The 24564-nt window shown below is 40.8% G+C and overlaps 1 protein-coding gene and 1 pseudogene across 2 annotated transcripts in view; one reads left to right on the forward strand and one right to left on the reverse strand.

The window, feature by feature from the left end:
* Positions 1 to 24564, forward strand: part of GPR176 (G protein-coupled receptor 176) — a 91361-nt gene that overhangs the window by 23291 nt on the left and 43506 nt on the right. The window lies entirely within an intron of this gene.
* Positions 19441 to 21354, reverse strand: LOC311626081 (transmembrane and coiled-coil domains protein 1-like; annotated as a pseudogene). The gene has a single exon. The product of its transcript is annotated as a transmembrane and coiled-coil domains protein 1-like (transcript).

Below are 24564 nucleotides of genomic sequence, written 5' to 3' on the forward strand. Positions count from 1 at the left end.
CATGTCTAACAAACTTATAGGTGCTGTTTATCCTCAGACTATACTTTGAGTAGCGAGGAACGAGAATAACTCATGTTCTAGATAGGAGATCTAGATTTGAGTGCTTCCTAGAGCAGGAAGTTGGTCACTGGTGGATACTATTCTCAAGTTCTTATTTCTACACTTACAAACTCATCAGCAGCCTTTTCCTCCACAGTATTTCCCTGTTTCCTTTATCTTCCATGTCTCTTGCTTCCACTGGCTCCTTTGACTCATCATTTTTGGGGTTCTCTCTCTCTCCCTAGCACCTTTCTTCTTTCTGTTTATAGTCAGGCTTCTTGGGAGAGCAGCTTTAAATTCCATAGTTCCATTTTACTCTCTCTTGACTATTCCTCATTCAGCAACTCTGATCATGTCCCTCTCCTCTTTGGAACCTTTTTATGGTTCCCCATTTGTCGGGACTGACCAGCAGACCCTGAGCAATGGATGAATGGATTACTCGGACACACGTTTCTGTGAAAGAGAGGACTAAGGGACTGCTTGGCTATAGCAACTAAGTAGCCCTGTTCGCCTGCATCCTTAGGCTTTTATTGTAACAGCTAGAGGCCCAGTGCATGAAATTTGTCCTCTGGTAGGGTCCCTAATGGCTGCTGGCTGCTGGCTGCTGGCTGCCAGCCAGGGCTTCCCTCCCTTCCCCTGGCCAGCCCTGCTCCCTGGTCGAACTCTCGGATGACCTCCCAGTCGAGGGGACAATTTGCATACTATGCTTTTGTTATATAGGATAGCTTGAACTAAAATTAACTTCTAGATACAATCAGCAGGGTAAGTATCCTTGGGAGGACACATGCTTCTATGAGGTCATGTCTAAAGACTAAACAGAGATTCCAGTAAAACATCCAAGGGTTCAGACTTGTTTGGAGAAGTCAAGGCAGGGGCTGCTGCCTTCAGCAAGGTCCCCCTAGAAACCCCCAACCTTTCAGAGAATCCTCCTTATAGACTTTCTAACCAAGTCCTGTGCTTCCCTATACCCATGGTTCCTTATGGTGACATTCCACAATCTGGCTGCTGTTTCCTATCCAGCTCATCTCTTATAGGTCACACCAAGAAATTCCAAACTCCCCATGGTTCTTAGAGCACATTATTCTCTTTCTAGTCTCCTTGCCTTAGCTTTTGTTATTCCTTTATCTATAAAAGCTCTTACCTGCCTTAATACCTGGCTAACTTCTCTCATTCGTCAGATATTCCTTTCACTCTGTCCTTAGAAATCTAAATTCTATCTCTGCTTATATTTATTTGTATAACCCAACAATGATTGAAAGAAGGGGTGCCAGTGCTTTCACCTTCCAGACTGCAGCTAAAAATATAGAATTATTGTAAGGAGGTATTATTCTGACATGATGGTGGTCATTCTTAGTGAAGGAATTTAAAGGTAAAAAAGTCACTTGATAAAGTCACTGAAAATCTTATTTTTTAAAAAGGGGAGACTTAACCATTACTCTGTCAATTAAGAGGAAAAAGAATACATTTAATTAGTTCATCATTGTGTGAATTCGTCTAGCTGACCTATACAATATTCACTGTAGCTTCATGGGAATGAAGAAATAAAATAAAAATAATACTTTTTTATCAGATGAGAATACTTTCACTAATGTGGTCCACAGAGACAGTGATGAATGATAAGGTTTCAGATGATAACTCAGAAGTCTGAGTACACCTTGCGTTGGCCACCCTTGGGAGCAGTGACAGACAGGGTCACTTGTTGGTTTACAGAGTGGCCTCATGCAAATCACTACACTGATGGGAGTTTTTTGACAGCAGCTGGGAATAGAGATGGAGAGCTGTCTGAAAAGATGCACACACTGAGGCCTTGTAATGGATTATACTAGTTGATTATTTAAGCTATAGAGCAGAGGTTCCCAAACTTGTTTGTGCCGTAGACCCCTTGCCATGTTTTTCGGTTTTGGGTAGACCCCCTACTTACCTGATATTGATTTTTTTGTAAATTTCTAACTGTAGTGAAGTTTAGTGTTAAAAACTTGAAATAAAAACACGTTAAGTTTTATACATTTATTTATTGAATTTAAATTAAAACTACTCAAAATAAAATTTTGTATCTGTTATATAAAATATACGTAACATAAAATTTAATAAAAAATAATGTACCTACTTTTCTCCGGCATTCTCAAACAAAATAACACTGATTCACTATAATTTGTATGATAAACTACCAGTTTATATTTTTTAAAATATTTTCTCAGCACTTTCCTATTCAAGATTCAGGAAACGAATGAACGTATTTTTCTCACATTCATATTTATAGAGTGACGAATTGAACAAGTCGGTGCAAGTTCGCGAAGCTTTGAGACAAAAATTGGCAAGAATGTTTACTGCGCGTATGCTTGTAACAAGATGATACTGGTATATCATTATGTGCAGGTTTTTATCCTACAACTTACACAATTTTATAAACATATATAATAAATTTTTTACTTCATAGGTACTTTTATAAATAATTTATATGTTTTTATATTATAAGATAATATGATGTAAGTAAATAGGTACTATCAGTGTATGTTGAGATCCACTATCGTGGACCCCTATTTTCATTTCATGGACCCCCAAATTTTTTTTCCGCTGACGTAGACCCCTTGCAGGTTGTCATAGACCCCTGGGGGTCGATATAGACCACTTTGGGAATCACTGCTATAGAGGCTCAAGACATTACATAAATTAAGTCTCAAAGAAACTAGGCTGTGGCCAAATTAAAAATTTTAATAAAATTTAAAAGTATTTCCCATAGTTGTAGTCATGATCTCTCAAACAACAAAAGTCATTCGTTATCAGATGTGTCATTTGCTATGGCACTTGCAGATATGAGAAGGGAGGGCAAAAGGTGAAGGTTGAAGGGCGAAGAGACCTAAAACTTTATTTGCAAAATGTTCTTTTTTTTTTTTTTAAATATATTTTATTGATTTTTTGCAGAGAGAAAGAGAGAGGGATAGAGAGTTAGAAACATCGATGAGAGAGAATCATCGATCAGCTGCCTCTTGCACACCCCCTACTGGGGATGTGCCCGCAACCAAGGTACATGCCCTTGCCCAGAATCGAACCCTGGACCTTTCAGTCCGCAGGCCCACGCTCTATCCACTGAGCCAAACCGGTCCCAGCTGCAAAATGTTCTTAATATGTGTGTTTTAGAGATCAGTCTTAATCCTTTTTACACAATAGGTATCCTGTAAATATGTGGAATGATTATAAAAATGTGAAATATTTAAAATTCAATGTAGCACATACCTGTACTGTTACTAAGGAATTGGTTTTTGTAGTGCAGTTGTGTGCCTGCTGGATTACATTGTGTCCTTGATTCCCGTGACTATAGAGAACAGCATGCAAAAGAGAATAAAATTGTCACTTTCATTAAGGATCTAGCATGTGTTGATATAATTTCCTTTCCCCCAGGGCTATGGAACTGTTGATGAATTACTTTTTAGCTGAAGTGTCCGGAGTGGGAGCTCCGGTCTCCATTCGTCTTGCGGCTTTCCTGGCCAGTTTCTCTCAGGGTAGTGACTCTCTTGGTTTATTTAGCCTTTCAGCATAATACATTTGACTCAAACTGACTCTTGATAGGTCGCACCAGAAAAGCAAGAAACCACAACCAGAGCTAGAGGCAATATTTTAAATTATGAAAGCTCATAGTCATAATGGTCTGTTTTGTGAAATAGTGCTAGATCATGACATACTTGTTCCTCTTTTGAGGATAATGCTCATGGGATAAAATTAGGACTTTTATAAGATCAGCCACTGAGCTATAGAAGCAGATTGTTCTGGGTGTAAGTCCTGGTTCTGCCACTTACTAGCATTGTGTCTTTGGGCCAGCCTTTATTTTTATTTATTTTATTTAAAAACATATATATATATTTTATTGATTTTTTTTTACAGAGAGGAAGGGAGAGGGATAGAGAGTTAGAAACATCCATCAGCTACCTCCTGCACACCCCGCCCCCTCCAGTGGGGATGTGCCCGCAACCCAGGTATATGCCCTTGACTGGAATCGAACCTGGGACCCCTAAGTCCGAAGGCCGATGCTCTATCCACTGAGCCAAACCAGTCAGGGCCAGCTTTTATTTTTTTTGAAAAAACTATTTTCTCATTGTAAAATAGTCAAGAATTTAGAAAACATAGTTGTGAAGAAAAGAGTAATATTCATATACCATATGAGTATTTTCTCATATGAAACATGCTTTAAAGCACCCTTTCATCAGTTTATATGGTATTTGATTATTTAATAATTCTTATGGTTTTCAACATGGAGGGTGTGTCTTGATTAAGCCATGATGAGCAGTGCTGTGATGAATATCTTTTAATTAAAAAATAATCTTTGTCCAAGTTTCTTTTTCAGTAGCATAGTTTTCTAGGAAGCGTGTTGCTGAGTTTTGTTTGTACATTTTTTATATTTGTTTTTGAAGCAAATATTTACATTTGATAATTGAAGCAGAGAAAAGGGTGATTTAACTGTATCATAATGCTGAGAGAATTTGGGCTAATATAGACAAAGCAGGTGGCACATGACTAGCAAATATTGTTAAGGTTTTTAGTCTTTGCTTTAATGTATCAATTGTTCATACCGTATCATTAAGTGCTCAACTACCCTCATTATTTCCTGAAAACAGAAAATAAACTTTGACTGAGTTGTATGTGTTTGTTGTGATAGAGAAGTTGTGTATGTGACTATTTAGCCTAATGCTGTTTTTCTGAAAACTACCTTAAAAACTGTCTGTATAAGATGGAAGGTAGAGGGGAAAGGCAGTGCTGTATTTATTACGTTTATTTCTTTTGAATTAAAAAACAAATAGGAAATCATTGCAGTCCATTGAAAGCTTGGCTCAACTGCCCATTGTCTCTATATTGATTTTTAATGTAGTGTCAAAACTTGTAATTCACAATGGGGTGAATTTAATGTGTATTTTAGTTATATGTGTGTTGACTGATAGGAGAAGCAAAAGAGGCAGATCAATATTCTCGATACACCGGATTTTCAGTGTAAATATAATTTGAGAACTGTAAACCACTTCCAAGAGAAGGCATAGCCCTGGCGGATGTGGCTCTGTTTGTTATGAAACCTGGACATTTGCATTATAGCTGACAAAAAGATTAGTCTGAGTAAACACTTTTTGTGCCCTTGGCTCATGTCTTGCCACTCTAGTATCTGTGTGCCTAGTGTGGCTTTTCTCAACTCCATGCCTTAAGAAATCATTCAGCCTGCACACTTAGATCTAGGTTTCTAGCCATGTGGCCCATTGTTAGGGGAAAACAACACAGACATTTATAATTTAGCCCAATGCTGTCATGTTATTGACGTGAAAAATCAAGATTGGGGGTCAGGGGGGAAGTGACTTATTTGGGCATGGACAGGCTCTAACGAGACCCCAGGTCTTGCCACTTTTCCCATGAGTATCCTTTTCTTCTTGGGCTGCCTTCCCAGTAGGAAGGAAGTGGCCCTGCAAAATTCCCTGCTGAGTCTTACCGTTTTTGGCAGCTAAAATATAGTATTCCCATTTCTAAAGATATATTGTATAGTGTTTCCCTGTGAGAGGAGGGATATTGCTTTGAATTGTCTCTTCAGCCTGAGATTTGGAGAAATTGTGTCTTTCCTCTGTGTCTTGTTCTGCCTCACTGAGCGCTTACCTTTGAGACGAGAGGGGCAGTCCTTGGCTGAAATAACCTAGCCCAGGGGACTTCCCTCAGTGCCTGTGAGGGCAGGTGTGGTCTAATTATCAAGTCCGGTGATAATTGTGCAACAGTTAATGAATTGGATGACTTGTCTCTAAATTACTTTGGAGACTTACAAGTGATTTATTTAAGTTAATGGGTTGGAGCAGCTGCCAAGGAGCAAGGCAGTGGGGATGGGTTTAGTTTTATTTAGAATTCTCTGTTCCTCCTTACCCCCTCTTTACCTGGTTTGCTTTGGAGACCATCCTGGTTTATAAAAGAACACAGTCACATTTTTTCACTGTGGAATTAGCAGGAAAGCATTCGACAAACAGAGCAGGTGCTACCGTGTTTCCCCGAAAATAAAACATCCTCCGAAAATAAGACCTACTTACAGGTTTCCTTCTGAGTGAAATATAAGGTATCCCCCCGAAAATAAGGCCCCCCCCCCCCCCCAAGGCTCTGTCTCAGAATGAAAATTAATTTACCGTAAACTGGTCACTAGGGCCGCCCCGACTTGCGTCTAGCAACCAGTGACATTACTCGGAGTCCTGACGTCACTGCTGTGTGGAGGTGGAGTGGAGGTCGGAGTGAGCGGTGAGCACGGGGCAGGAGAGAGGAGGAGACTTTTGCAGATGCATGTAGAACAGGAGGATTAGAGCGGATGGGATGCGGCAAAGGTGGTGAGTGCTGGTCTGTCTCTGGTGACACTACCTGATGCTCATGGCCGCCCTCATGATGACTGAAGGTTCTCAGTCAGTGGCAGACCCTGTTCCAGCCCAGATCCAGGCCCCAGCAAGCCCAGTGACAGTCCCCAGGCAGGCCCCAGGGGGTAAATGTCTGATAAAGGGGTAGGGGGGATGTCTGGTGAAGGTGTTCAGTGGCACAGGGGTGGGGAGAGGGGGATCACTTAAAATGACACAGTAGGATCAGAGGGGGCAATCAAAATGACACAGGAGGATCAAAAGGGGTTACTAAAATTGTAATCCCCCCTCTGATTCTCCTGTGCCATTTTGATTCCCCTCTCTGGTCCCCCCTGTGTCATTTTAAGTGATCCCCTTCCCCCTACCTTGATACCCCAATTCCTTTTTTTTACCCCTAGAAATGAGCACAAAAAAGAAAAAGCTACTCTGTGGAGTACAAGAAAGGAATCGTGGAAGACTCTTGGGGCCAAAATCTTACTGCTTTCTGCAAAGAGAAGATGTTGAGTATCCGATTGGTCCGAAAATGGCGAGCAGAGTATGGTAATCTCATTGAACAAGTGGACAAGGGAAATGCTAAAAAGCGCAAGTGTGGATCAGGTCGGCAACCATTATTTTCCGAGCTGGAAGACCTGATCTGTGAATGTGTTGTTGACAGGAGAGCAGAGGCTTTGGTTGTGAATGGGGCTCAGATTCAAGAATTTGCCCTTACAATGGCACCACAGTTTGACATAGCCCCCGAAGACTTCAAAGTATCACAACACTGGCTGGATAATTTCCTTCTTTAAGTGAAGTGAACTGTCTTTAAGAAGATCTACAACATTGTTTAGGTTGGAAGATACTCAAGTTATTAAGCGAGCCCTTGCATTCAAGTCCTTTATTGATGATGCTGACTTCTCTAAATACAATCTTTCCAACATGATTGCTATGGATGAAACTGCAGTGTTTATGGGCCAATCATCTCAAACAACAATTGAACAGCGGGGTGCCTCCTTAGTGTACCGGTACATTCCCTCCACTGCTTACGAAAGTGCACGTGTTTCCTGTATTTTGGCAATTCGTCTGGATGGCACTAAAATCTCACCTTTAATCATTTCTAAGGGCAAGAAGGAAAAGATTGAACGTGTTTTGGGCGTTTTTATTCTTGAAACTGAAAAAGCCTGGGCCACACAAGCAGTTATAAGGAAGTGGGTCGATTTAATGCTGCCACTTGTTATGTGAGGGAGCCAAAGAGGTCTGCTAGTCTGGGATGCAGCCAGCACTCACCGCGCTAAAGACATGAAGACATTTCTTCACGAAAGAAAAATAGATCAGATAATGATTCCCGCAGGAATGACTGCCTATCTCTAGACTCTTGATATTGCAATAAACAAGCTATTCAAAGACAATTTGCGCATGGAAATTAATGACTACATTGAAAATAGAATGGAGAGAAATCAGCGTGGAAACTTCGTGAAACCTAAACTGCAAGAAGTTGTGATTTGGGTGAAGCATTCATGGAAGAAAATCACCGACAGTTGCATTGCAAATGCACTGGGAGCAGGCTACCTTGACAAGAAGTACTCATTTAAAGACAGTGCTATTGCTAAACATGAGAGATTTGGTCCACTGATTCTGAAAGAAATGGAGTCACAAGAAATTCACCAGGAAATTCAGGAATTGGATTGTTATGATGATGTTCAGAAGATGATGACATGATTGTCATTGAATAAATGAGTAAATTCTTGATACTGTAGGATTCACAGTTTGTTTGGTTTGTGTTGACAACTACCATACTACTGTACCGTATACAGGTAATAAATTTCCTTTATTTTCATTTAACAATAAATGTGTACCGTATTCTTCTTCATGGATAAATAAGACATCCCCTGAAAATAAGACCTAGCGCATCTTTGAGAGCAAAAATTAATATAAGACACTGTCTTATTTTCGGGGAAACAGGGTGGAGGGTTTGTTGATTCCCTTGGAGAGGATGCAGTGACTGGGTCTTCTTTTCAAATGCTCTTAGTAGTTATTACTGAAGTGATGTTTCCTAGATTGGTCAATCCTTTGGGGAAACAGAAACAGGTCAGTCAGGAAGAGTAGATTTGATAGGAAAGAATCAGGAACTTAGAACTATTTATTAGAGGGAAGGAAAACCGTATTGTTAGTAGGCAGTTTGAAGTTTGAGTCAATGACTTCTGACCTGTGAAGTTTGAGCAAAAACCTAAAATGTCCTTGATTATGTAGCAGCTACTGCTTGTTCCATACTTAGTATACATCCTCCTATTTTTCCTCATTTAAAGGACCCTTATTTTGTCTAGGGCCACAGTATGCCAGATAAAAATACCTTAGAGACCCCCTTGCAACTAGGGGTACCCATGTTAGCCTAGGTCTCACCAGCTAGTTGTAAGTGGAAGTTGACTGGGTGAGCCTCTGGGAATGCCATTTTTTTTTTTTCCCAGTGAAAAGGGACAGACAAAGCTGTGGCTTGCCTTTGCCCTTGGCCCTGGCCCTGGCCCTTTCCGCCTAGTAAATTAGTGCCATGCCTAGGGATGGAATGACCATCTTACAGTTATGAGGACACAAGCCACATGCTCAGATTGGTAGAGTAGGAAGCTAGATGTCTGGATCCTTGCCTTGATGACTTTGAACAACTGTTCCAGTCTTCTTTTGGACCTTAGGTTACATGAGACAAACAAACAAACAAACAAACAACAAACAAACAAAACCCTTTCTTAGTTTAAGCTCTTGTAGTTGGATCTCTGTTGTATAAAGTCAAATACAACTTTGGGAAACTGCTGGCTAGGTGGTCCTTGTACATGGTATTTATAATTAAAGTCTAAGCCAATAGACAGTTCGACTTACAGAGTTGGACCTTTTAGATACAGAGAGATTTCCATCCCTGTTAGATTTACTTTGTTGGAAGAGATAGAAACTTGCCAAATGTCGTTCTGCCTAGAGCAGTGCCTAGCAGCAGTCAGGGATTATGCACACTGCCGCCGGTGTGGAGTAAGGATTACTTCAAAAGTCACAGCAGGTAGCTCCTAGCTGGTTTGTCTCAGTGGATAGAGTGTTGGCCTGTGGACTGAAGAGTCCTGGGTTTGATTTCAGGCAAGGGCGTGTACCTCAGTGTTTCTTATCTCTCCCTCTCACTTTCGCTCTCTCTAAAAATCAATGGAAAAAATATCCTCAGGTGAGGATTAAAAAAAAAGAAAAGAAAAGTCAAAACAGTCCGGAGCCAGCATTAGTATGACTCCCTTGTCTTAAGGGGGATGAGCCCTAAGGGCATGATTGCTTTTTTCCTTCCTCCTTATTTGACTAAAATGGAAAGTACTTCTTTATAATTAGTCCATTAGAAGTGGCAGCAAATGTGTAATAAGTCTGTTGGTTTGGGAAGTTAGAGAATTTAAATTTAGATCGAACCTATGTCCAGAAATAATGGTGTGATTTCTCACCTGTAGAGAGGGTCAGTGTTGCATCAAATGCTAAGCCTACAATTTTACAACCATATCTCCCTCAAACTTGCCATTTAGTCTTCGTAAAGGTTCTCTATAGCTTTTGCTCAGGATGCAACAAAAACTTTTTTGTTCCTGAATGAGAGGATCAAGAAAATCAGGATAATTACATTGCTGACATTTGTCACTTGAAACCATGGAGCTGCTCCTTCCTCACATCATCTGTGCGGACCAGGAATGCTTTGAAGTCTCATCCCTCATTTCAGTACTTTGCGTGAACATCTTGGCAGTACTTCTCAGGGAAACAATCCATCTCAGGCTCTCTGCCCAACTTTTTGAAAAGCATGTTGAGAAAACAAATACTTAGCTGCAGTAATTTGATTTTGTCATATTATAAACTTTTTTTTTTTCAATACTGGGTTAAATCTAGGAGGCATATTGTGTCATCTATTGTAGTGAATAAAGCAGTGTCTGTTTTGGCATAAAGGTGAATTTTCTTTTACTTACTGTGAACATATCAGTACAGATCCTAATGCACCTTTTCCAATTTTCATAATAGCTTCCCCAAAGAAAGTTATTAAAGAAAAACCTTGTCTTTAGATTGGGTTTTTGGTAATAGAACAGAGTTTTTAAGTTCTTTTCCCTCTGCTATGTTCCATTCCTAGGCTAACTGATATGCCTATTCTGCGCATCATTGATTTCATTTACTGTGAAACAAACCACATGCTACTGCACATATGATTGTAATTATTCTTCCACATTGCATACCATTGATGTGAAATGCCCACCATTTTATTTGTTATTAACCTGGTTGCTGGTTTTATAGGTTTTTGGTTTTTTTTAATAGAGTAATCTTTATTTGTTTTATATGAGGAATGTAACTTGGAGTAATGCCTCTGTAATTTTGGTTTATTTTCTGCCCTTAGTGAGAAAATAAGCCAATTTCATATGGGAAATCATTATTTTATATTTGTTTTGGAAAAACTTAGGAAGTTTGATAGGGAGGCTACTATGCAGTTTTTGAAATTCAGTTTGAAAATGATGTGAAAGCTTTGACTGCTTCAAGCTGCTCTTTGATAAGGGCTTGTGACAGAAACACTCTTAAAAATGGGCTAATTGTCTAACATGATCAAAGTCCTATATAGCCCTTGGCTGCGGCGGCCAGATGCAGTAGGGGGCAAATATGGCGGGGATCTCTGTTTTCCGTATCGAGCATGGAAAGAGAGATGAACAAATTGGTTCTAAGTGGAGGATGCCAGGGATTGAGAAATAATAGAAAGAAAGAAAGAAGACGCAGAAATAGATTTAAAGCTGGGAGCTGGGTGGGATGCTATTCTCTCTGATGGAGACACACAACGATGATGACAATGACCATGATGACAACGACCCCTCCCAGTGCATTTATTTTATACCCCCAATACCAGGAGGTATCACCAACTTATTTGCATTCTTAAGTAGGCCCTAGCATCCCTGGATTTACATATGTAGTCTCGCCCCTGCCGACACTTAGGCTGATATGAAGTCAGAACTGATAACATGTCCAGCCTTATTGGGGAAGCATGTTCCCAGGGCATGGCTCTGCCTATCACCCTGAGTTCAGCTGACGATAATTAAAGAAAATGCCCATGTGCCTTCCCAGGCGCTGTCTACACTTGGCAGTTGATTGGACTTCCTTCACTTGTGTGAAATCATTTCCCTTACATATTTACATTATTGGACTAGAATAAGGCTCATTGTTTAAAATATTATTGAGTTCCAGTATTTTTGTTGCTATTTTCATTATATATTTATGCCTTAATGAATACGTTTGAACTATCTATTCATTTGTGTGAACTGGGGATAAAAGGTAACACATTAATAACAGTGAAAAGTGCAAATTTATTTTTGTTGTTATTTTTCTTAATCCTCACCCAAGAATATTTTTCCATTGATTTTTAGAGAAAGTGAAAGGGAGGGAGAGAGACACACAGAGAGAAACATCGATATGAGAGAGACATCAACTGCTTGCATGCACCCTGACCTGGGCCCAGGATTGAGCCTGCAACCGAAGTACCTGCCCCTGACCAGAATCGAACGAGCAACCCTTCAGTCGGTCTATCCACTGAGCCAAACCGGCCAGGCCATAAGTGCAAATTTTATTAATAAATAGCAACACATAAAGGTGCCAAAATATGTTAGAAGGGACCAACTGCACCAAATATTGTTTTAAAGAGCATGGTGTGTGTGGAAACACAGCACTATTTAATTATTAAGAACATAACAGGAATGCCATAAAAAATCCTAATCACTTTTGCATTTCAAATTTGTAAGGCATATACGAATAAAAAACTCTTTTCTCCCAAACTGCCAAATTATTACTAGACCATTTGAATGATTGATTGCCTAAGAACCCTATTGACAAAGTAGCTTATGTTATACCTTTTATTTTTATTTATTTATTTATTTATAAAATAGATTTTATTGATATTTTTACAGAGAGGAAGGGAGAGGGATAAAGAATTAGAAACATTTATGAGAGAGAAATATCAATCAGCTGTCTCCTGCATACCCTTTACTGGGCATGTGCCTGCAACTGAGGTATATGCCCTTGACCAGAATGGAACCTGGAACCATTCAGTCTGTAGGCTGATGCTCTATCCACTGAGCCAAACCAGTTAGGGCTATGTCATACCATTTAATAGGAAGTTTCTAAGTTTGTCTATTTGCTATTACACATTAACTGAGTACTAACTATGCCAACTATCTTATTAGGCGCCGAAGGTAGATAGATAAACAAGATACAGTCCTTTACCTTAGGGAATTAGTTCATAGTCTTTTGGGAAGGACAGAAATATAAACAAATATTACTCATTGTGCTAAGTGTAATGCTGGAGAGATGTCAGTGAGAGGCACACCACGGAACATGGAAATCACAAGTAGTTCAGAGTGCCTGTGCATAAATCACAAGGCAGAGTGTGGTGAAAGGTGAGGCTGGAGGCTGGATCCCACAAAGCTGAACATGGCTGGATAGAAGCTTGGTATTTATCCTCTGAGCCTCAGGGAGCCACAGGATGGTTTTAAACGGGGCAGGGACAGGTGAAGGTTTATATTTTAGTAAGATCATTCTGTTGGCTGTTTGAAGGATGGACTTAATGGGATAAGCTTAGAAGCAGGAAGACCAATTTGAAATTGTTGTAGAATTCTAGGTAAGATATATTGAGGGTATGGCGATGAGCTGATGATAAATTCAAGAAATGTAAGTGCTAGGATTGTTAGGACTTGATGATAGACCAGATATGGAGATGAATGAAGGTTGAGTTAAGGTAGAGTTGAAGATGATGCTGAGGTCTCTAGATTGGCTATCTGTGGTGGTGCCATCAATAAAGAGAGAGATTGAGTTCAGGGGGAGAAGCAGATGGGATAAAGTAGGGTGTATAAGAGATAAGGTATTAAGTTTGGTACAAGTTGAGGTGCTGTGGAATACCCAGTTAGATATAAGAATCTAAAGCTTGTGGGTATAAATATCCTCAGAGTAAATGACTAAACCATGAGAGTGTGGATAAGTTCACCTAATGAGAGTATGTTGAGAGGGCATTTTAACAAGCAAGTTAAAGAGGAGTTCTATGAAGATGACAGTGAAGGAATGGTCCCAGATGTGGGAGAACTGCGGCAATGAAGTGGCCCAGACACAAAGGGAGCAGAGAGTTTGTAGGTGGGAGTGATTGTTGACATCAAACCCAGCAGGGAAAGACTACAACAACATCCACTGAATTGGCAAATAAAAAGGGACCTATAACTTGGGAGAGAATATTTTCTTTTTCTTCTTTTTTTTTTTTAATATATTTTATTGATTTTTTTTTTTTAGAGAGGAGGAGAGAGGGATAGAGAGCTAGAAACGTCGATGAGAGAGAAACATCGACCAGCTGCCTCTTGCACACCCCCCACCGGGGATGTGCCCGCAACCAATGTACATGCCCTTGACTGGAGTTGAACCTTGGACCTTTCAGTCCACAGACCGACGCTCTATCACTGAGCCAAACCAGCTTCGGCGGGAGAGAATATTTTCAAGAGTAGTAGGTGTAGATTATCCAGAAGAATATGGAAGGTGAAAAAGTAAAGAGAGAGTTAAGTTTCTTCCTTAAGCTGTGGTCAGAGTTTAAGATTTCCTAGTCAGAGAAAGTTTTTTTGTTTTTTTTTTAAGGTTTTATTGATTTTTAGAGAGAGAGAGGCAGGGAGAGGGAAAAAAAGAAACAGATCCACTGCCTCCTGCTTACCACCTACTTGACATTGAGCCTGCAACCCAGGCATGTGCCCCGAGTAGGACTCGAACTGGCAACGTTTCGGTTCACGGAATAATGCCCAACCAATGGAGCCACAATGACCAGGGCCAAATAAATTATGAGTGATGATAAAGTTGAGGATATTCACTGTGTGACTGAGTGAAGCAAAGAGAAATTCAGGTTATTGAAGTTGATGGGTATAAGAATTGTAGGTCTGGCCACCTAGATGGCACTTTGAAATTATCCTTACCGGATAATGGTAAGGACTGTGAGTCAGGTGTTAAAACCTTCAGTGAATAAGGAGTTACCTGGAGGCTTGCAGATTACAGAAACAAAGACAGAGTGAAAGGAAGTATCGCCAGATGATAAGAGCTTTAAAGGAGCCAATGTTTACATAAATGTGGAAGGGCAGAATCCTAGGTCTAGGAGTGGGGAGTGAGGAATCTAATGACCCAATTCCCAGCCTGAGGAGCAGTGCAAAGGAGAGTGAACAGTATCCAGTGGAGAAGGCCCAAGGCAGCAGGGAATAGTCTTTGAAGTAGGTAGGCTATTGTCAAGTGTTGGTCCTACCAATAGGATAGAAGTGCCAGAGGGTACAGTAAGAGGTGAGTAAAGGAAAGGGATTAAGGAGAACAAGGTCAGGAAGAGAAAATCTTGAACAATATGGGGATGAGAGTGTAAAAAGAGAGTACAGTTTTAGATATACGACAAGGATGTGAAATGTGGTGGAATTAACTGCCTCAAGATTTCAATAGATTTGAGGGATAAAGTTGCTTTATGTGTGTCTTAACTGGTTTGGCTCAGGGGATAGAGCAGACCCAAGGGTACTGGTTCAATTATAGTCAAAGGCATATATCTTGATTGCAGGCTCCTCCCCGGCCCAGGCCCTGGTCAGGGCTTGTGCAGGAGACAACTAATCAATATGTTTTCTCATTGATATTTCTCTGTCTTTCCCTCTCTCTTCCACTCACTCTAAAAATCAATGGAGCCCTAGCTGGTTTGGCTCAGTGGATAGAGTTAGACCTGTGGACTGAAGGGTCTTGGTTTCAGTTTTGGTCAAGGGCACATGCCGGGGTTGCAGGCTCAATTCCCAATGTAGGGTGTGCAGGAGGCAGCCCATCAATGATCCTCTCTTATCATTGATGTTTCTAGCTCTCTCTCCCTCTCTCTTCCTCTCTGAAATCAATAAAAAATATTTTAAAAAACCAATGAAAAAAATATCTTTGAATATGGATTTTAAAAAAAGTTGCTTTATGTGCAACTAAAAATCAGCTGATGATCACTGATTGTACCAGTCAGAGTTGTGTTGCTTCTGTGACTACATTCATCCAATATCACAGAAAGAGGTTGGTGGTCTTTTCCATGAAGCATTCCCATAATTGTTCAAGGTTTTAGCACGGACAGAGAGCTAAGAAATTGGGATTTAGTTTTAGCTCTGCCTCTAACCTGCTTTGTGGTTTTGGGCTACTCACTTAATATTTCTTCATTTTCAAAGTGAAGAGATACCAGATGGTCTCTGAGATTGCAGGTTGATTCTATCTGTCCTCTAGTTTTCTGCAGTACTCAATAATTTCTCACTCCAGTCTCAACCAAGGTGGACCACCTTTCAGGCATAGCCACATACATATGTATCCAGCAATGCCTGTTCCAATTTCCCCCTATTTGTGACCCTCAGGAAGGACTGTGTCCTCAGAGCCAAAACACACAGGGACTTATTGAGTGTTCTGCTCACAGAACTTCAAAGGATAGCCCTTCAGCAAGTAGCCAGCCTTCTCCAACTCACTTGAGTCATTCACTTTTTGCCTTTCTCTTCTTTGGTTTAATGGTGAGCTTTACTATCCAATGATCTTCAAAGTGGTTTCATAACTAAAGGCAAGAAGTATTTGTAGTGAAGGAAAATACACCTGTTTAACTTTTTTGAACACCTCTATCGGGAAATACTGCATGTGTAGTGGAAAGAGTATGGATTTGGGAACCAGGAAGATGGGTTCAGTATACCTGTAACTTAGTTCATAGGTGGATGATAATTTGGTAAATGGCAATGATATTTAGAAAAGTATTTGCTTACATTTTATGGGGCACCTGCTGTGTTTTTCTGCATTTGGATTTGGGTTAACATGATATTAAGTGAGTGTATATTTAGGGATGTTTACTTGAATATATATGTGTGGATGGGGTGAGGGGAGAAGATAAACCTATTCTGTCTTAGCTTTTGTTCTCTACCTTGTTTTTATGTTTCCTGGCAACAGTAACTTTGATAGAAGAGATATCTCCAGGCCCAATGAAATAACAAACTAAAAAAATAAAAGAAGAGATAATATAAATAGCACTGAGGACCAACACGGATTTCTGTTAGGTGTTCTCAGTCCTTGGATTTTCTTGTGAGACTTTTGTTTTATTAAGAAAAATAGGATAGCCCTTCCTGGTTTGCCTCAGTGGATAGAGTGTTGACCCTCAGACTGAAGGATACTGGGTTTGATTCTGGTTAAGGGCATGTTCCTTGGTTGTAGGCTCAATCCCTGCCCCTGTTCAGGGCACATCTGAGAGGCAACTGAATGATATGACGCTCTCTCATCGATACTTCTCTCTCTCTGTCTCTCCCCCTTCCTTCCATTCTCTCTAAAAGTCAATGGGAAAATATCCTCATGTGAGGATTAATAAAACAATAATAATAATAACAACAACAACAACACACACACACACACATACACAAGAAAAATAGGATAAAATCAAATCAAACAGATAAGACAGCCAAAGTCTAGAACTGGAAAATATGACTCTATTTGTGAATTGAAGAAATAGTTGTTGCTCTGGCTGGGTGGCTCAGTTGGTTGGAGTGTAGTCCTGTACAATAAAAGCTTGTGGGTTTGATCCCCATTTGGGGCATGCATGAAAGATAACTGATCAATGTTTCTCTCTGATATCAATCTTTCTCTCTCTTTCCCATCTTCTCTCTCTAAAATTAGTAAAACATATCCCTTGGTGAGGATAAACAAATAAAATATATTTGCCTTATTTTATAAAAAAGGAAAAGAATGAATTATTCCTTCAGTCCCCCATTCTCAAGACGATATCAAGGGGATAAAAAATACCATGGTCCATTATTGTTAGAGTATTTACCTGGCAACTGCAAAAGTTTCCCACCAGAATATAAGTTAGTAAAATATGCTAGTTTTGATGAGAGACTTGATAGGCCATCCTACATAATAAAGAGGTAATATGCAAATTGACCATCACTCCAGCACACAAGATGGCTGCCCCCATGTGAATGACAAAATGGCTGCCATAAGATGACCAGCAGGGGAGGGTGGTTGGGGTGGTCAGGCCAACAAGGGAGAGATCAGACCTGCAGAAGAGGGCAGTTAGGGGTGACTGGGCCTGCAGGGGAGGGAATTTGGGGGTGATCAGGCCTGCAGGGGAGGGCAGTTGGGTGGGATCAGACATGCAGGGGAGGGCAGTTAGAGGTGACCAGGCTGGCAGGGGAGGAAGTTAGGGGCGACTAGGCTGGCAAGGGAGGGAAGTTAGTGATGACCAGGCTGGCAGGGGAGGGCAGTTAGGGGTGACCAGACTGGCAAGGGAGGGTGGTTAGGGGCAATCAGGCTGGCAGAGGAGCAGTTAGGCACTGATCAGGCTGGCAGGGGAGTGGTTAAGGGGTGATCAGGCTGGCAGGCAGAAGTGGTTAGAAGCAATAAAGCAGGCAGGCAGGTGAGCAATTGGGAGCCAGAGATGTCCGACTACCACCAGGATCGGGCTTAAACAGGCAGTTGGACATCCTTTGAGGGGTCCCAGATTGGAGAGGGTGCAGGCTGGGCTGAGGGGTACACCACCCCCATGCATGAATTTTGTGCACCAGGCCTCTAGTTCTATAATAATAGTAATAGCAATAGAAATTAAAGTATAAATATTAACATGAACATAAATACCATTAACATTATATCTTAAGCACTAAATGGATGGTAGAAAACCATTTTGAGAACTGCAGTCCATGCTGATCTAATAGGATTCTAGAAAATGAGAGGTGTGTGAAATCCAGTTTTATTGGGTTTGAATTATTTTGCTGAAGAGAGTGCTAGTAATGAGATTTCCTCAGTTCAAAGGGGAAATAGGTTCCTGCAATTCTCCCTTAATGGATTGTGGCATCTATTACTCATTTTAAATGTATATTAGTCGGACCATAAAGGGGTCATAGGTGTGTCTGAAAACTGAAGCATTTATTTTTATTCCACTGTCTAGTACTATTCCTTGTTTTAAAAAATACTCTTTTAAAAAGTTAAACTTTGGGAGGAATATAGAATTAATTCAAATATTTTCAGAAAATATATACCAGATAAATCAGTTGATGACACTTGAAAATTGCATGTGTATGTGTGAGAAACTTTTTTGAGTTGAGCAATATGATAATAAGACCATTTTTAAAATCATACTTCAGTTTTCAGGATATTTTCACATGTTATCTCATTTTATTTTTTCAACTTACCCTTAAGTTAAAAGGATTTGCATTATAATCTCATTTTATATGTGAAGAAATTGAGTCGGGACTTGACTAAGCTTATAGAGTGGTGGATTGTATGAGACTCTGCTGACACTTGATGCAGTGGTCTTTCTAATCCTTTATACTACCTATAAATATATAGTTGGTCCCTGAACAGTGTGGGGTTAAGGGTCACCTCCTCATTCAGTTGAAAATCCCCATATAACTTTTGACTCCTTTAAAACTTAAATTCTCTCTCAGTATCCAGGATCCTGGTGGATACCAAAATCCACAGAAGTACAAGTCTTCTATATAAAATGGAATAGATGGTGCACAGAGATAGCACTCTGCATCAGCAGACTCCCAGCAACAGATTGAAAACAGTACAAGGAAAATCCTCCCTGAATTCAAAAATTCAGACATAGAATGTGGTAGAATTTCACAGTAAAGTCAGTCTGTGAGGGAGAAGTAGTGAGTCCAGACAAGGCAGGGTGTAAGGTTTAACTGGTTTCCCGAATCAGTTTTTCACATCTTTTTAGTGGGTTTTAGTGCAGTTTTTCAAGCCACATTTTAGATGCCCTTCAGTGTGCTCCAGATTGTTGGTTCATGGTAAAGGACTGTTTAAGATTTGCATCCCAAGGAAAATCATGCTACATAAAAATGATCCAAGAATTTTCCCCAAAAAACTTCTTGGATAAAATCTAAAAAATACTATTGCAATTGTGTCTCTTGAAGAAAAACAAACAAACATGATTCTAAAATGTAAACAGATTCACTCAGCTCTTTTGTTGAAGAAAACTTCAGAGTAAGCAAGTTGCTGTCTAATTTTTTTTGCTGCATGCACTCGCCAGAGGGTAGGGGAGCACTGCCTTCTTTTGCCAGCATCATCTGGGGGATGAAAAGAACTGTTCCACATCGCTGAAGCGGTTCCAGTGCTTCCAGAGAAAGGCAAAGAAAGCCACAAGAAATAAAGTGCTGGACATCCTGTTGTGAGTCTTCATAAGAGGAACCACGCCGTTAGCTAGTGGAGACAAAGACCAAAAGAACTGCCATGACAGTCAAGAATGTTGATGAGTTTGCCCAGAAGGTTCTGGGCAGTGGCATTCTCCAGCCTTTCCAGCTGCACCACCTGCTGCTGCTGCTGCTCCATTTTGGAGATGCGGGTCTGGCATGCCTCCAGGGCCTCCTGGATGTCCCAGGCCCGTTCATAGGACTGATATGCAATTTTCTCTTCCATGCTGGCCAATTCCTGCCTCAAGTTCAAGAGTTCATTCTGATGGAGCTCTGTTAGGTCATTTAGTTGTTCTTCTAATCGTTCACATCTCTATCGCTCTTCCTTCAAGGGCTGCATTATTAATGAATAGTCCTTCTGATAATGTTCCTTGCGGGTCTCAAAGGATTCCTGGCCTGGGTTTCCTGGATCTCCTGGATCTCATGTAATAGTGCATCAGATCCTGAGCTCTGTGTGTCCAGAGTGTTTGTTTTGGAGCTAGGTGCTCCTATAGTGATGTCTCCAGGGGTGATGTTGGCTCCTACTGAGCCTGAAGTGCCATTAGAACAATTTTCTTCACTACCATATTTTAGGCTCCACCAAAAGTTTGGAATCACTCCCAAAACTTTCCCATTATCCACCTGCCCTTCTTCTAAAGAGTCGTTCAGGTTAGGGATGTTATCTGCACTGCTTCATTAATTCATTGAATTAATGAAGTGATCTCTCTGGGCTTTGAGACCACTGCCCCTGCTGCTGAATGAGTTGCCTGGGAGAAGCTGGAAAGTCCACCGTTGACACTGTCTACCACCCCTTCCCTGAAGCCAATCACCTTCACTCCCATATCCTTCAAACCCTGGTGCATGTCCCTGAAGACCTCCTTTAGCTGCCGGGGGATTCCATTCTGCCCACTTCTCAGAGCTTTCTGTGTTAATGCTCAAGCTTCTTTTGTAGCTGGAAGATGGTCTAGGCAGATTTCTGATTCTTCTCAAAGACCTGTTTGATGCGGGCAGCCTGATGCTTATTTGTGCTGTGGGTAAGCCTCAAGTACTCAGCAACGTTGTCATCACGGGCTGTTTGTGTGCAATCTTGATTTGTTCTGTGAGCTTCAGGATCTCCTGCTGCCTAACAGCCTTTGCACACTGAGGGCCTGGGGTTCCATCCACAGAGTCTGTGTGGATGCTGCCATCAGTGCTGGAGGCTACTGCACTGGAAGTCTGGGCAAGGCTGCTTACTTTCAACTGCTCGATCCGCTCTACAGTTGCCTCATCCCCTGGAAGGCAGGAGCAGCAGCAGCAGCAGCAGCACAAGCTATTTCCATAACAGCAGAGCTGGTAGGAGCATCAGTAGTAGATGAAGACTTGGGTCGCTCAGACTGCATAACAGTTGCCATCTCCTGGCCAGATTTCCTGTTGATTTGGGGACTTCCCTTTGGGGCCTCTGGCTTGCCTCGCCTACTATGCAAGCTCGTCCCTCCTTCATCTTGAGTGGCACTCAGATCTGTTGCAGGACACGATTCAGAGCTGTGGGGTGGGTGGGGACACCATCAATCTCTGCTTTCCAGATCCATTTCAGGTTCTGGATCTGCCTGAATTTGTTACACATCATGTGGAGACACAGATGACCTCCTGCGCGGGTGCGGGAAGAGATGCTTCAAGCCTTGGCCAATCACATTAATGTTCTTCAAAGCATTGTGGGTCATTTTAGACAACTTTTGTTCTGATTCTGCCTGCTTTCTGGCCTCTGCATCTTGGGATTTGCCTCCAAGATCAGGGTCCTCATATAACTGTTGACTGCCCGAAGGCTCCATCAGTAGACTTAATATGCTTATTTGCAAACTCAAAAATTTTAAACACACCAAGACTGTCAAATTAGGTAGGCATTTGCTTCAATAGTAACTACACATGCAGCTGTGAGATGGAGGCTTCATGCCTATCTAATGCTTTATCACTCTTCCTCAAGCACTTCTAAAGTATACAGGAATCCTTTTAGGAAAAGCAGGAAGGAGGGAAGGAGCAGCCAGTGTCTCCACCAGCAAAGACCCTTGAGTTCAGGCACCGGCTCCTGCCGCTGCAGCCTCAGTGCTTGATCCATTCCCCCCAATGAACCCCCCTCCTAACCCTCCCCCAGGTTTTTATTATTTTTTAATTTTTAAAAATATATTTTATTGATTTTTTACAGAGAGGAAGGGAGAGAGATAGTTAGAAACATCCATGAGAGAGAAACATCGATCAGCTGCCTCCTGCACACCTCTTACTGGGGATGTGCTTGCAACCAAGGTACATGCCTTTGACCGGAATCGAACCTGGGACTTTTCAGTACACAGGCTGACCCTCTATCCACTGAGCCAAACTGGTTTCAGTCCTTAGGTATTTATTTTTAAAAAATTGACATATAAGTGAACCTGTGCAGTTCAAACCCACATTGTTCAAGGATCTACTGTATGGTGTTGAAAAACTAAATATTTATGAATGATTAACTGCTTATGTGTGAGAACATAAGCATTTTTCCAGGAATGCCTTTAAAATGTCAACTCTAAGAGAGATGAAAACATTTGTCCATCTAGTGTGTATTCTGCAAAGACATTTCTCTGAAAACAAACCTTTTCAAACAAATTATGATACAATAGACATTGAAATTCTTTTTAAAAAATATATATTTTATTGATTTTTTACAGAGAGGAAGGGAGAGAGATAGAGAGCTAGAAACGTCGATGAGAGAGAAACATCGACCAGCTGCCTCCTGCACCCCCCCCCACCGGGAATGTGCCTACAACCAATGTAGATGCCCCTGACCAGAATCGAACCTGGGACCTTTCAGTCCACAGACCGACGCTCTACCGCTGAGCCAAACCGGTTTCGGCAGCATTGAAATTCTTATTGTCATAGTAACCTAATATGTTTTCAGAAATGGTTGATTTTACTTTTATCAGGTTCAAAAAGGAGGTGTCACCTCCTATATTTAAGAATGATGTAAAACTGACATTGATAGGTGGAAACAAAAGTAAGTCAACCAACAGATGGCAGTATTGGTTGTGCACTGGCTTCCCTTTCTGTTAGTCCATGGTAGACTCATGTTTGCTGGGCTTGCACTTAGTTTTGAGGTTAAGAAGAAGCATTCTGTTATTCCAATTTTTATTGGCTTTTAAGAAAGTAAAGATGATAAAAACTGGATAGATGATGATGAATTCTGCAAGTGTGCAAGAGATAACTCATTTGACACCAGGGTGTTTCTGAAGGACAAGCTAAGTCATATAACACATGCCAACTACTGTCCCTATGCAGTTAACAGTACACTGAAAGAATGAAAAAAAAGTGATTGATGAGGTAGAAAAATTTTGGAATTTGTTACTCAAGATGGGTTCAATCAGTATTAAAAATGAATGCAATTAGCTTAATATTAATTGTGCAGAAGTGAGGAGAAGACTTGTTCTGGTGAAAATGGATAGTTTCACAGGCTTTTGGACTGTTCTCCTTAGCAAATCGTCCATGTGAGGAGTCATTGATGAATGCCTGATGTCACTCTTAAGGGGCTGTCAACTCTTGGGGAGTCATTAAGGAAGGGGGATTATTACCACTACAGGTATGTGGTTTAGAAAAAGATGCCCAATTCTAAGGAAAATCAATGAAAAGAAGAAGAAGATGACTTGTGTTAAGGCTTTTAAGTATCACCCACCTATTTGGTTGAAACACATTTAGAGACTGAAAACTTAAATAAGTCATTTGGGACTTAGGGATATCCTCTTGGGACTTAACCTTTATATAGTAAATTTTGAATTCCTCATGTTGTTATGTTTTACATGGCTAGTTTATTTCCCAGATTTCATTTTCCCCAGTAATTTTAACATCTGGCCTGGAAAATCTTTACATCAGAACAACTTAACAAGGGACATATTTTATCAGTTTAAATGTCGCCATCTGGCTTTGCATTTTTTGCTTGGTAATAAAAGATCTGGTTAATGAATAGATTGGCCAAAAGGAGGACCATGAAAATAAAAAAATAAAAAATAAATGAACTTAATGGTAATTGTGGGGTGTTGGTTGGCTGGTGATGGTGGTGCAGGTATAAGTTGCTGATAGAAGTCAGTGCATCCCACTTGGTTGGTCCACTTGGAGGCAGGCCTTCCATTGACTCTCCTTAGTGAGAAAAATGTTAGTGCACGGCTGGTTAGTTTCTCAGAGTGAAGTGCTAATATACAAAGCAAGAGACTCAGAGATTCAGTAGCTCTGCATTTGCTGCAGCCAAATGTTGGAGTTTTCATTCCTATTCTGTCATCTTCTTTGAAGTAGTCTTTGAAGACTCTATACCTTCTTACTTGCAGACACCTGGACCAGAAATCTTTCAGTCATATTCGATTTCTCTCTTTTTCCCATTCCAAAATCTAATCTGGTATAAAGTCCATTTGATTCTACCCCAAAAAATATTTTCCATACTACCTTCCACTCCTTGGTCTAGTCTTTGTCACCTGAGATATAATGGAGTAAAAACTTGGGCTCAGGAGTTGGGCCTGAATTGGGAACCTGATACTCCCACCTACTAGCTTTATTACCTTGGGCAAGTTACTTCTCTGATCCTGATTTTTCTCAGCTAGAAAATGAGGTTAGTACCACTTATCTACCTTGTGTGGTTGACTTGAAGGTTAAATTAGATAATACCAGTATGGTGCTTAGTGTTGAAGAAGTGTTAGCTGTCAGAATATGCATCTTTATCATTGACTCTTAAATAGTTTCAATTTTTCTGATATTTTCTGTCTACAAACCAGTTTCCTACTGTCATGAAACTTTAAAAAAATAAAGCACTATTTATATTCTATTATGATTAAACATACACACATTCTGTCATAATAGTAGCAGCAATCCTATATAATAAAGATGTAATATGCAAATGGTCATTACGCCTTGACGCGTAATGACCAACCGTGTAAAGACTGGATCATGGATGAGCAGGAGGGTGGGGCAGGAGCTACAAAGCAGGTGGCAGAGAACTACAGGAGGGGGCAGGGCAGCAAGCTGCGGGGTGG

This window comes from Pipistrellus hanaki (genome assembly GCF_964339955.1).
Source record: "Pipistrellus hanaki genome assembly, chromosome: 1".
Taxonomy (NCBI): domain Eukaryota; kingdom Metazoa; phylum Chordata; class Mammalia; order Chiroptera; family Vespertilionidae; genus Pipistrellus; species Pipistrellus hanaki.